The sequence below is a fragment of the Dipodomys merriami genome, unplaced genomic scaffold, assembly GCF_024711535.1.
Source record: "Dipodomys merriami isolate MVZ:Mamm:240054 unplaced genomic scaffold, mDipMer1.0.p SCAF_35, whole genome shotgun sequence".
Lineage (NCBI taxonomy): Eukaryota > Metazoa > Chordata > Mammalia > Rodentia > Heteromyidae > Dipodomys > Dipodomys merriami.
This window is the reverse complement of record NW_027205048.1, coordinates 5,668,700-5,683,639: the sequence shown is the minus strand read 5'-3', so window position 1 is coordinate 5,683,639 and position 14,940 is coordinate 5,668,700. Positions and strand designations below refer to the sequence as shown.

Here is a 14,940-nt window from a genome sequence, read left to right as displayed (position 1 = left end):
GAAAGACAAGGCCAATGGTTCTGACTATAGCCTCTTCCTTCCCAGGAAATATAACAACCATACAATGACAGGGCCTCTACATCCATCAAGATCCAAACACACGTATGTACCTTACTAGCTATGGGTCAAGTGTCTTCTTTGCAATTCACTTTCCTCATCTGTATAATAGTTGATGTATAAAGTTGTGAACATTTATAAGGATTCTAGAAACTGGCACATACCAAGAATTCCAAAAAAAAAGGGGGGGGCATTTTCTTTTTTTGTTTTTCTTCTTGCCATTCAGTTCTTTCTGGAGTCATGACTGCTGAACAAGTAAAGCCTAAGATCCTACAAACAACACTGAAAGCTCAAAAATGTGGACTTTCCTTCCCTTCATACACACTCCCAGAAAAAGAGCAGACCTACTTTAGAGATGGAAAACTGAGACTAGAAGATGTATTTACACTGAGGAGAATGCTAATAACCTTCCAAGCTGGTGAGCACAAAAGATAGGCAAGGCTAGGCAATCTCCAAAAGAAACCGTCAATGAGAGCTAGGTCAAGAGAGATCCACCTTATTTCAACTTTATCAAATGGAAGAAAGACAAAACAGATCCACTGGACCAAGGTAAGTAGTCCATAAGACCAAAGCTCAAAATAAAGCATCCGATTCATAGTTCTAGACACATTCCTCTCATTAGTGCTTCCTTTCCCCAGCGGACTGTACGTTCTTAAAGACAGGGATTATGTCACTGTTTGCAAGCATCCTCAATGTAATCAACATATTACAGACCCTAAATAAGTATCTCTTGCTAGTTGGGCTTGTTTTACCCCACAGAGGTATTTCATTTGGATGTATGAACTACCTCCATAGAAAAAGAATCCCAGTCTTTTCCCTCCTGGGTGCTTTTACTCATTGTTTGGTGGCCCTTGATACTGGCTGAGGTCAGTACAGGAGTCAATTATTCTGCCATTTTTCTACATCTTTCAGCTGCACCTCATATCCATGGACAATCACTCTACTTACTTAACCTGCCCATGAAGTTCCCAATCATTTCTCCAGCTTCATGAGCCCTGAAGCATCGCTGAATGAGAATCTGGCACTTGCTTCTCTTCTTGGCACTAATGATTCTCTTTTGAGCACCAACCAGTCCAGTCATTCACGGTACACCATTACAGCAGTAGAGAGCGAAAGCAGGAAGAAAAGACGTACATATCTGTTGCATGCATTTATCTTTCTGGAAACGGCCTCAAAGTGTCCTTTTGCCTTTACAAAGTAAAAGCAAAAGACATGGGCTGGGAAGTTGGCTCAGTGGTAGAGTGCTTGCCTTGCATGCCTGAGGCCCTGGGTTCGATTCCTCAGCACCACATAAGAAAAAAGCCAGAAGTGGTACGCGCTAGCCTTGAGCTGAAGAGCTGAGGGACAGCGCCCAGGCCCAGAGTTCAGGCCCCACGACCGGACCCAAAAAAAAAAAAAAAAAAAAAAGCAAAAGACATAGTATTATTTCATTATCACAACAATCATCTGAGGGAGGGAAGGAGGTTTTATAGACAAGGAAACTGAAAGCTAAGGAAGTACGTAACTGTCAGATACAGTCACAAGGCAAGAAAACCAGGATTGAAAGATGGATCTATCTTACAAGCCAGGTACCAGTGGCTCATGCCTGTAATCCTAGCTACTCAGGTGGCTGAGATCTGAGGATCGCAGTTCAAAGCCAGCCCGGTCAGGAAAATCTGTGTGACTCAAATCTACAACAAACCACTAGAAAACTGGAAGTGGCTCAAGTGATAGAGTGCTCGCCTTGATCTGAAGAGCTGAGGGACAGCGCCCAGGCCCAGAGTTCAAGCCCTATGACCGACCAAAAAAAAAAAAAAAAAAAAAGGCAACTACTTCCTTCCTTTTGCTATTTCCCTTGGTATAAAAAAATATTCATCTAGAAGAGTTCTTAGCTATTATTAGATGTTCACGAAGGTTTTTTTGGATTTTCGTGAGTTTTTTTGTTTTTGGTTTTGGTTTTTTTTGGTCAGTCATGGCTTGAACTCTGGGCTTGGGCGCTGTCCCTCAGTTCTTCAGCTCAAGGCGAACGCTCTACCACTTGAGCCACAGCACCACTTCCAGTTTTCTGAGTGGTTTATTGGAGATAAGAGTCTCACAGACTTTTGTGCCCAGGCTGGCTTTGAACCACAATCCTCAGATCTCAGCCTCCTGAGTAGCTAGGATTACAGACATGAGCCACTAGGGCCAGGGTCACAAAGTATTTTTTAAAGTGGTCACACAAGCTATGCGCCAGTGGCTAGGCAGGAAAGTCAGTGAGCCTCTTATTTCCAATTAACCACCAGAAAACCGGAAGTGGCACTGTGGCTTAAGTGGTAGAGCACTAGCCTTGAGCAGAAGAGCTGAGGAACAGTACCCAGGCCCAGAGTTCAAGCCCTACGACCAACAAAATAATAATAATAATTCTTATTATTATTATTAATTTAATTAAATAAAGTAGTTACACAATGGAAATTAAACAACTTGGGTTGCAGTCCCCAGGCTCACAAAAATTTAGATCAACCACAGCAGAAAATGCTTCTGTCTTAAACATTACAAACTCCATGAGTAAGGGAAAAAGAATTCAGTGCATGTCTTTACCCACTGGTACCTGCACCAGAAAGCCCAGGAGCTACCTGCAACAGAAAGCCCAGGAGCAAAAACAGGGTCATGAAACCAGCTGGACTTGTTCAGCTCTAGATATGAAATCATACTCCACTAGAAATTCCCAAATCAGGAATCCTGTATCCACAAAGAACAAGGAGCAGTCAGCGTAGCACCCATCCGAGCAAAGTTCTCACACATGACCCCACCCCCCAAGATCTTCCAGGCATGGTGACGACGGAAGGGGCGGTACACAGAATCCGCTCTGCTGTATCCTCTTAGCCACAGCCTGCGCATTTTCCACCAGAGAGACACCAAATGCAGTAACCACAGTGACTTATAAGTGTGCAGACCGATTATAGCTTTACTTTCAAAAGAGCTTTGATTGATCTTTTTTGATAGACCTGAAATAAATTAAACTAGATTGACTCACTTGAGAATGGACTCTAATCCCTTAGTCAGATCCCGGAGAACTCAAAACCAAACCAGCTGTTAATTTAGGCTTTATAAGATAAAGCATGAGAAATCCAAGTTGATGTACCCCAGAGCAAAGCTTACATCATCTCTGTGAGCAATCAACCCACTGCTTCTTGCAGGAGTTAATCAGTTCTTGGGTAAATGGGTGCCAAGCTGATGCTCTCAGAGCAAAACCAGCTCAGAGAAAGGAGAAATTTAAAAAGAAATTCCAGAGAGGAAGACGGGGCCCAAGACACATGGACTGACTCACTCCCCAAAGCAAGCTCAGATCCAGCCAAAGCATTTCCATTTCACTTTCTGTAAGTCATCTGTCTCCTGCTCCATAAACACACCAGGGCTCAACCAAAGCCCATGGACCACATAACCGCCAACTAAGAGGAAGTGGCCAGCGCTCTCAATCGTTCTTAAAAGGGGGACAGAATTAACCAGAAAAATATTCCTCACTACTGTTTTATTCCCTCATCTTTGAAGATCACACTGCCCTCTTTATCTGTGGCTACTGGGTGCCTTTGATTTGAATACAGGAATCCCAAGGCTTTCAAGTGGAAGCTGCCCAGGGCACTAATAGAGTTAACAAGAATGCACACACGTGCGCGCATACACACACACACACACACACACACACACACACACACACACACACACACACACACACACACACACACACACACACACACACACACACACACACACACACACACAACTACAGGCTTCTTCCATTCACCACCTGCCTAACTTTCACCAGCATTTTTTCCAAAAGTGATTCACACCTCTACCCCAAGTGAAGGTGGCCATTCACCTCTAAGGGGACCCCACCCGGCAGCCTCAGCCCCAGAGACTCCAAGACTTCTGGAAACAGCAAGCCTGCCAAGCTAACATGGATGCTTCATACAACACTCTGTTTACTGAACATAAGGGGATCAGGAATTGAAATCCAATTTAAGGAATTATGGTGCCTTCAAACTGTTTTCCTTCAATGATGAAAAAAGACAGGCATGTTGTTTCTGGCATGATGCCAGAAGAAACTGATTCCTGTAGTAATATAAGAAGAAGAAGAGGGGAAAAAAGAAAAGAAAAGAAATCGATATATGTGCTTATATGTGTGAGGGGGGAAGGGAGAGCTAGAGTCTGAGTTAAAGCCCGAACAGTAAATGAATTTGTTTCATTTGATAGAAGGAGCCTGATGTTTATTTCAATGGCCTATTTTGATAACCATCTGACAAGCAGAATATAGTTGTCTTAGAGCTTTCTGAGGCAGGAAAAAAAATTACCAGAAAAGATAGAATGAACAGACATGAACAGAATCAACCCCAGAATCTGACCACTTAAGTCTCACTTGCAGCAAAATGAACCAAACTATTTCACCAAATTGGAACTAGCCAGGACGCCCAATGCCAATCCCTCTAGACCACTGCTGCTCCTGACTTGGCCCTGTCCACCATGGCACAACTATACATAGGTCATCCCATTTAATCCTAGGCTCATGCTACAGAGAAAACCGAGACTAAATAACTGGCCATGGTCCACATGCAAACAATGGACAATGCTGACTTCTAGAGTCCCCCAAATGTGTCTGACTTTAGTGCCAAAGGCTGTATACATCATCCCAGAATGCTTCCCTTTCACAGCAAAGACGATTCTTCTATCTGTGGTTGCCAATACACTCAAATATTACCCATGCTAGGCAAGCACCGTGGCACAGAGCTATACTACATGCCCCACAGCAAAAGGTTTTAATATCATATATAACACTTTCATGGCTTCTGATGCGCCTTGTCACTGCCATATCCTAGGAAGGCATTTCACAGATGGGCAGACCCAGATAATTTGAGACTTGATGTAAGGGTGTTCAGAGCTCCACAGCCTAGAGTCAAATCTCATCCCTCTCCCATAATCCATTTCTCCCCATTGCCAGGCACAAAGGCAAGATTTTGTCTAGTCACACTACATGCTGGGACTGTTTAGATGGTAGATGGTTTGGGGTAGGGGAGGAGAGATACTATTAGATGAAGTAAATAAGAACATTTCCAATAAGTAGGACATAAATCATCATTTTGAAGAACTTATTAAAAACGTAAAGTCCTAGCTGGCTGCTGGCTGCTCACACCTATCATTCTAGCTACTATGGAGACTGATATCTGAGGATTGTGGTTCAAAGTCCGTCTGGACAGGAAGATCTGTGAGACACTTACCTCCAGTTAACTACTGAAAAAAGACAGAAGTGGAGGTATGGCTTATATGGTAGAGTACCAGCCTTGAAAACATGAGTTCAAGCCCCAGTACTGGTACATGCACACATATATACACATGCACATGTACATACATACATATACACATCTGTGTGTGCATGCATGCATGCACACACACAAACAGAAAAGGAAGACTCTGATAGAAAGCCATGCTGTCCCCGGACGCTCCAGGATAGACAAATATGGAAGCGAGGAGGAAACTGGAAGCCATTTCTTCAACCCATGGACACTGAGTGGCTACAAAGCTCCTATCTCTGGCCAATACCAAAACAATAATATAGCTTTCTGATGGACAAAAGCCGCTTTGTCTGATTTTCAAGACCCCCCTTTTTTTAGGGGCTTGGGAGTCCACTGATCATGAATGTTTTCTGACTCCTCACAGTTTTGCTCCTCTTCCTATTTGACTTCTAAAAGCTAAAGAAAGATGCCAGTAAGGATCGACAGCTCTCAAGGCACTGTGTGCAAGTTCAGCCTCAAGGCAGAGGTTTGAACTGCACCTTCTAGAACCAGGAGGAGGTAAAGAAACAATGGCTCCTCTCTGCTCTGCTGGGAGGATCAATGTCCTTTCTCTACAGGGAATAAATTCTCTCTGTATCACTGTCATCCAGATGTAAAGGGGAAAAGGCCAGAGGTGGCTGGCAGCTAACACATTTCCTGCTTGGGAGAATCCCACAAGAAAGTTCCAGAAAGCTGGCCTGTGCTGTAGATTCAAGTTCAGTTACAGAGATGCTGATGCAGCCTCCCTCAGGTGCCAGCACTCGGAGCCCAGGAGTATTGAGTTAGGCGTCCATCACAAGTCTTCAAGGTCCCCTGTCCCTGGGGAAGCAGCTAGCACAGCGTGACTCTTGAGGCAAATGGAGGAGGTGGGAGGGGGCTGTTACATGCTTATTACCAACTCAGACAGACAAGAGCCTCCTGCCCACAGTGGCCTGAGAAAAAGCCCTCATAAAGAAAGAAATAAGTGTTATTAAATTCACAAGCCAGGAGCCAGGCCTTTGCCTTCTGAGAACTGAAAATTTAATCAAGGTCTAAACAACAGAAATTCGACCGGAGAAAAGAGCAGACATTTCAACCAAAAGGCCGTAGGTTCCTGTCTTGCTGTCACTAATTTCATGCCCTTCAGAAGCTGAATGATTGCAAGTGCTGTCTCCCCTCTTGGTGTTTTGTTTTCCCTCCCCGGACAGATATATTATGTCACAACATGGCCTCTTTCACCGTGAGTCCTCTTCAGAAGGGATTCAGGCCTACTCTCTTGCAAAGCAAAACAATTCAGGGCTGGATTTTTTGGTGAACTGGGAAGGGAAGGAAAGGGAAGGGAAGAAGTAAGATCAGGAAACACTATGTAATATAGTGTGTCCCCAACCTGTCAGGCAAAAGGTTTAATAAGAATGCATTGGGGGCAGCTAGGGAATTCCCATTGGTAAAGTATTATATTATTAAATTATTACGCGCCAGGCCTCAGGTTAGGTCCTTCTGACATAGTCTCTCCATAACTTCTTGATAGGCAGAGTCGCTTCATAACACCCTTTGCTCACAAATGAGAAAACAGAATCACAGAATAAATTAGAAATTTGCCAAATTTCCACTTTTCAGCCTTATTTTAAAAAGTGATTCACTTCACAGGCTCTGGTGGCTCATGCCTGTAATCCTAACTGCTCAAGAGACTGAGATCTGAGGAAACCAGTTCAAAGGAAGCCCAGGCAAAAAAGTCTGGGAGATTCTTCTCTCCAATTAACCAGCAAAGTCTAGAAGTAGAAGAGTGGTTCAAATAGTAGAGCACCAGCTTTGAGAAAAGAAAAAACAAAAAACAAGCAAGAACAGTGAATTCATTCAAGTCCCAGTACTGGTATTAAAAAAAAAAAAAAAAAAAGTGCCAGGCACCGGTGACTCACACCTGTAATCCTAACTACTCAGGAGGCTGAGATCCGAGGATCATGGTTCAAAGCCAGCTTGGACAGTAGAGTCTATGAGATTCTATCTTCAACTAACAACCAGAAAACCAGAAGTGGTGCTGTGGTTCAAAGTGGTAGAGCACTAGCCTTGTGCAAAAGAACTCAGCCCTGGCCCTGAGTTCAAGCCCCATGACCAGGGGAATGAAAGGAAAAAAAAAAAAAAACAGGTAACAACAAAACAGGGATGGAAATGAAATACTAGGATGAAACGAGCTCATGTTTCCATGGGAAATTCTGGCCTGGAGACTAGTGAAGGGGGGAGGGGGAGGGATGGAGGGGGAGGAGAAATGTCTCTAGCCAAAGATGTCAGGAAAGAAAGGATGGAAGGGAAATATACAACACAGGAAGATCGAAGGACCATTGGTCTAGAGGTTTCCAGAAAAGTCCTTAGAGGGAAATAAACCATGTGGATGCCTGGACAGCCACTTGCCAGGGCCCTGGGACACATCCTGTGTTCCCTAGGACTGCCCTCCTGAGACTACTGGGCCTCCGACTTCCTTGGCCAGCAGCCTTGGTCCTCATGGCTCCAAAGCAGCCAATTTGAGGCAGTTTGAGAGCAAATGAAAACCACAAACTATAAGAAAACCAGAAGTCAGACTGAAAGATTAAAAAAAAAAAAATCCACTCTGGGGGCAAAAGAAAAGATAGCAGAACCACGGAGGCAGAAATCAAAACCATCTCTGCTTTGCATGTGGCGTGCGGTTTTCGATGTGAGCCTCTGACACGTCAGATCCTGGGTGCCGGTCGCGTGGAAGTCATTGTCACGTTCCTTAAACTGTTCTGCAAACCAAGGTGGCTGGAGACTGACATCCTAGCCAGAAATTCCCAAGCAGGGGAGGTGACTCGCCCCTCATCACACTGAAGAGAAAAGCTGGGTGGCGGGCACCCAAGCAGAATCAACTCTGGGTGCTTTATCTAAGCCATGCCAAAATAGCAGCCATTACAGCAGAAGGAAGAAAGTAGAGTTTATCTTCTAAGGGAGAGAAATAGGCAACTTAAATCCAGCTAGCAAGTGATCCAAGAAGAAAAACAAAACAAAACCAGCTTTTCCTTTCTCCTTTGTCTGGCAGGGGTGAGGAGGTGGTGGAATTCTCCTTTAAGGAAAGAGGACCCCCACATCCTGAAGTTTCTTTCTGACAACTCAAGCCTGCTGCCAGTTGTTCAGAGACAAATGGCTTCACACACACTGGGTCTCCTGCAGGCAGACATTTGTCATCTGCTTTCATTCACCCTTATGACAATGTGGCAATAGTGACAAGTTTTAAAAAAGAAACACAAACCAAAATGGGGGGGGGGGGGGAAATAGGCGTAAAGGCAGCCAGTTTGGTAGACACACATCCTAAGCTTAAAGGTACTTTCTCTAATCTTTAAGTTTGCTTCCAAGAAAAAAAAAATGCCTTTATATATTACATTTATGAGTTTTGCTTTGTTTTGTTTTAATTAGCAGGAGACTCTCAGCTTCTCCAAGAATTATAAAGAAATAAATATTGCTGGATTCCAGAATCAAAGCAAAGTCACTGAAGACCTGGTCAGGGAAAGCAAAGGAGGTTGTTGGTTTGTTTGTTTGTTTGTTTTCTTATTTTTTAAGGATAAGAACCAAGTTGAGAACTTTGTGATCTTAGCCCAATCCTGAATTGAGTTTCCTATCCTATAAATCAATAAAGCCCTCATCTAGAGTCTGTTTCAGTTCTGTATCATATTCAAATAATCCTAGCTCTTTTGATACATATTTATATCTTAGGAGCTAATCAAAGAGCACAAACTTCCTCTTTGCACGCAACTGTAAGGTTTCTGCTTGACAAGCCAGGTGCCAGTGGCTCACGCCTGTAATCCTAGGTACTAAGGAGACTGAGATCTGAGGACTGTGGTTCAAAGCCAGCCCAGGCAGGAAAGTCCTTGAGAATCTTATCTCCAATAAACCACCAGAAAACCGGAAGTGGCACTGTGGCTCAAGTGGTAGAGCTCTTGCCTTCAGCTGAAGAGCACAGGGACAGCACCAGGCCCAGAGTTCAAGCCTCATGACTGAACAAAAAAAAAAAAAAGATTTCCACTTGACTATAAAACCAGAAATCAGAGACTTAAACCAGGGACTGATGGCTCACACCCATAATCCTAAACTACTTAAGAGGCTGAGATCTGTAGATCATGGTTTGAAGCCAGCCTAAGTAGCCAAGCTCATGAGACTCTACCTCCAATTAACCACCAAAAACCAGAAGTGGAGATATAGCCCAGTGACAGAAAGTAAGCCTTAAGCTTGGCTCAGGAACAGGGCCCAAGTCCTGAGTTCAAGCCCCAATAAAGACACACACACACACACACACACACACACACACACACACACACACACTCAGGAAGTTAACCAGGAAAACACCCCAGTGGGCTCTAAGATGACTCACTTCCACACTCACAACTCATTTCAAACTGCAAAGCGGGTGCTCTCTTTTCCTTACAGTCCCTTCCCCAGAAATTCCCTTACTTACTGCCTGCCCAGTTCACATCTCCACCCCATCCCGGCAAGCATAAATCTACCACTGCTTCCAAGCAGAGCTCTGGACAAACACAGAACACGGGGGACTCTTGCTTCTCTCAGAGAAAACATCTTCAGACTCAGCAGTGCATGCCCTTGTGAGTTTCTTGCAAGTCCATTTCATTATGTACTCTTTCTTGTTCCTAAGAAATGGGCTTAGCCAGTCTGAGGGCTGCCATGTCCTAGAAACTATTTTTTTGTTTGCTTGTTATGGGGCTTGAATTCAGGGCCTGGGCTCTGTCTCTGAGCTCTTTTGCTCAAGCCAAGCACTCTACCACTTTGAACCACTGCACCACTTACGGTTTTCTAGTGGTTAACTGCAGATAAGAATCTTGGACAAGGGTCTCATATCTAAAATATACTTGGAACTCAAAAAATTAAATCCCCCAACAACAAACCTCAAAGAAACAACTGCCCAATAAATAAGTGGGCTAATGACTTAAAGAGAAACTTCTCTGAAGAAGAAAGAAGGATGGCCAATAGACACATGAAGAAATGTTCAACATCCCTAGCCATAAAAGAAATGCAAATCAAAACATTGAGATACCACCTCACTCCAGTTAGAATGGCAAAAATCAAGAACTCTAACAACAACAGATGCTGGAGGGGATGTGGACAGAAGGGAACCTTACTTCATTGTTGGTGGGAGTGTAAACTTGTTCAACCACTTTGGAAAGTAGTATGGAGGTTCCTCAAAAGATTCCACATAGAGCTCCCCTACGACCCAGCAATCTCACTTTTGGGCATTTACCCAAAGCTTTACAAACAAGACCACACTAAAGCTACCAGCACAACTATGTTTATTGCAGCCTTATTTACCATAGCTAAGATATGGAACCAACCTAGATGCCCCTCAGTAGATGAATGGATCAAGAAAATGTGGTATATATACACAATGGAATTCTATGCATCCATCAGAAAGAATGACATTGCCCCATTTGTTAGGAAATGGAAAGACTTGGAAAAAATTATATTAAGTGAAGTAAGCCAAGCCCAAAGAAACATAGGTCCCATGGTTTCCCTTATTTGCAATATCTAGTATATGTCTGGGACAAGCAGAAAAGGTCAGATAAGGTGATGTTAGGAAAATGAACCCTAAGATATGTATATAAATGCTTTTTTTCTTTCATGCATTTGTTTCTAAAGCATTTATAAGATTATTTCTTTGTTACTTTGTATGTCCCTCCCCCACAGTATAACCCCTGCTTTCACTGTATTTGATGTCAGTATAATTTGTGGAGGGGAAGGGGAAAAACAAGTCGTTTAAATAAGGATACAGGTGGACCCATTGCAACAATGAGAAATACAAGTTGTCATGTCGAAAATGAACTTTACAACTTTGGTGGGGGGGGGAGGATTGGTTGGGGGGGCGGGGGGAGGCTGGGAAGGGATGGGAAGGATAAACAAAGGAGGAGGCTACCATCCTTGATAAGAAATGTACTCACTATCTTGCCCATGTAATTGTAACCCCTCTGTACAGTATTTTCACAATTAAAAAAAAAAAAGAATCTTGGAGACTTTCCTGCCCAGACTGACTTTGAACCAGAATCCTCAGATCTCAGCCTCCTTAGTAGCCAGGATTACAAATGTGAGCCACATGCGCCCAGCCTTCCTAGACAGTTTTGAAGGACATGATAGTTTAAATTTTCTCAAAGTTCTTTAGGTACATTCTACTAGTAACTCATCAGCATATTCAGATTCCCAAATTCATAATGTCAAAGCATTATTATAAGATCATTTTAATTATAATGATAATTTAATTATAATAATTATAATGAGCTATCCTTTAGTGGTTCTTCAATTGAGTTGAAGCTTAGAGAAATCTAGAAAGTAAAATATCATCAAATTTGCCCCTGGGAGAAAAGATGTGCCTGGAAGAGACATAAAATTCTCTCTGTGTCCCCATATAGTGAGTGTCCCCCAGGACCAGAACATACTCTTGTGGCCCTAACCTCATTCCCATTATTCAACTGATGGGCAAAAGCACACCCATGAATTTCTATCCATTGCCAGGCTCCTGGTACAATCTGGCCTCTGAAGTTCTCTCTTTAATGGTCTCCACATCCAGTTCAGTGCACAAAAGAACAGATAAGGAAAAAAATATTAATAAATAAACAAAACCAAGGGATAAAAAGCAAACAACCACGCACTAGGGGTCTTCCTCAGCTCCCCCCCCACCCCCCGTAATAAAATGAGGTTGGAGCTTTCCAAGAACATCCTTAGTAAAAATCAATAGTGCTGAGGAGGGATAAAAAGCAAAGTCGATGATATTTATATAAAATCAAATTTTTCTATCTGGGCCCAGTAGTGCAGGCCTGTAATCAATTCCATTTGGGAGGTGGAGATGTAAAGTAGGATAGAAGCTATCCCTGACAAAAAGTTACTGAGACACCATCTCAATAAGTAAACCGAGTATGATGGCATATTCTTGGTATCCCAGCTACCCAGGAGGTGTAGACAGGAGGATTGGAATCAAAGGTCAAATCTAAAACTCTAAAATGTTACCTAAAAAAATGACTAAAACAATAAAGGGCTGGAGAATGGGTCTCAAGTAGCAGAGTGCTTACTTAACTAGTGAGAGGCAATGAATTCAAAGCCCATACCATTAAAAAGAAAAGAAAAAGAAATCCAGAGAATGCAAACTCCAGAATGATTGCTGCCTGAGTCTGGGATATAAAGTCCTGCTACCTCAGAACTCCAGGAGCCAGTCTTGAAAGCTCCCTGAAGCACAATGTTTTCATTTATCCAATCAGTAAAGCACTCACTATATGCAATGCTAGGTGACCACTCCGTAGATGGTAAAATAGAGAAGAAAAAGAAAATGGTGGGGCTAGGAAGGTGGCTCAGTGGTAGAGTGCTTGCCTTGCATGTATGAGGCCCTGGGTTTGATTCCTCAGCACCACATAAGCAGAAAAAGCTGGAAGTGGCGCTGTGGCTCAAGTGGTAGAACACTAGCCTTGAGCTGAAGAGCTGAGGGACAGCGCCCAGGCCCAGAGTTCAGGCCCACAACCCGCAAAAAAAAAAAGAAAAGAAAAGAAAATGGTGTGCTGACACTGAGGGTTTACCTCAGAGCCTCGCTGCTCTCCCTTAACTTCTTCTCTCAAGGCTAGCACTCTACCACTTGAGCTCTACTTCTGGCTTTTGAGTAACTAGATCTACAAATCTCATGGACTTTCCTGCCGGAGCTGACTTTGAACTGTGACCTTCAGATCTCAGCCTCCTGAGTGGCTAGTATTACAGATGAGAGCCACTAATTTGAGACAAACTGTCTCAAATATGCATAAGACGTATAGAATAATTCTCTCTTAACTGCTTCCCAATAGAGAATCAAATATCTCAGTCTATCAATTTAAATCTTTCTCCCTCTCTCTCTCTCCCTCCTTCTCTTGCCCCCCCCCACTCTGATTCTCTTAAATAATCGTTTTGCATTCTAGAAAGGGCTTTGCTATACCTCCGCTACAAAGCTGATATAAGCCAGGTGCCAGTGCCTCACGCACCTGTAATCCTAGCTACTCATGAGGCTCAGATCTGAGGATCACAGTTCAAAGCCAGCCCAGACAGGAAAGTCCATAAGACTCTTATCTCCAATTAATCACCAGAAAACCAGAAGTGGTGCTGTGGCTCAAAGTGGTACAGCACTAGCCTTGAGCTGAAGAGTGCAGGGACAGCACCCAGGCCCAGAGTTCAAGCCCCACAACCAACAAAAAAAAAAAAAAAAAAGAAAGAAAGAAAGAAAGAAAGCTGAGACAAGCCTACAAAGGTATCAGAAACAGTCTGGGAACCTCAAATTTTCCTTTAGATTTTGGACTGCCAGTGGCATTTAAGAATAACAGCTCCTCTTCTTTCTGCCTCGTCTGTTTCCCTTATTGGTTCATTTACACCAGGCCGCTCAGCTACAGCTGTTAGTACATCGTTCTGTCATTTCTGCCTTTCCCCACCATTAGGGCAGGCTGCTGAGACGCCAGCCTGCTCAGCGCCTCCCAGAGCGGCCTGGCCATCAGCACATCCCTCTCCCGCAGCGGTCACCCTTTGACGAATGTTCACCAACACTCATACATCATTCCCAAATTGGTCCAAATGAATTAAACACAGCTCTGCTTAACATTACGAGATTTAAATGGATTTTCTCTCTACAGGTCTGCCCCATAATTGGGTTTATCCATCTTGTTGAAGTACAGTTTACACTTGCTAACATCACGCCAATTCAAGCTACATTTTCTGCTCCAGTGGCAGGAGCAAGGCAGATTTGTCATCGGATCATAACAGGTAATTCAAACAACAATTAGTTTGATGACGGCCCGTATGTCAATGTCGGTTGCCAGCAGCCTGGCTCACTCCCGACGCTCTCTCTTCCTCAAGATGAATTGTCTTCACAATTCTTCAATTTCAATCATCAACAATGCTTACTGAATCAACTGAGAAACTATTGACACAGAGCTGTCTTCCCTGCAGGGCGGCCTCACCAAAGCCCAGTGGAAATCAGCAGCCTTGGCCCCCTAGGCTGGGCCTACTAATACACACATCCATTTTCTAGCCTGGGAACATTTCCAGTTTTCAACCAAAGCCATTTCTTCTGGTGCTTCGTCTCAACTTCAAGATCCTGGGTTAAGGTCCAGTTTGAGGACCAGAAAAATAATTAATTTATTCATACAGACTCATCCATCCACAAGTAAGCAAAGTCCTGGGTCAGAATGAATGACAAGTGTCAAATTCCAACAGTGTTCTGTTGCTGGACATAGTAGCTCAAGCCTATAATCTCAGCTACTTTTGAAGGCTGAGATTGGGAGATCACTGTTCGAGGGTCAGCTGAGGCAAAAGATAGTTTGTGAGACTCCATCTCAACCAGTGGCTAAGCACTGTGCTAAGTGCCTGTTATCCCAGCTCTGGGGGAAGGACAATGACTGGGCTCAGTGGTGTGTGCCTGTCACCCTCACAGACATAGGACCCATAAGTAGGAGCTCAGGCTTGAAATTAACTAATGCAAAAAGGAAGTGCAGAGCATCTGCTTAGAAAAAAGACCCTAAATTCAATGCCTATACTACTCCAAAAAAAAATTATGGCACGTAAAGCACTACATATCATTTTGAAGGGAACCAAAAAGTGGGGGAAGGGGAGGCTA

The 14,940-nt window shown here is 43.5% G+C and overlaps 1 protein-coding gene across 41 annotated transcripts in view; it reads right to left on the bottom strand.

The window, feature by feature from the left end:
• Positions 1 to 14,940, bottom strand: part of Tcf7l2 (transcription factor 7 like 2) — a 212,371-nt gene that overhangs the window by 171,374 nt on the left and 26,057 nt on the right. The window lies entirely within an intron of this gene.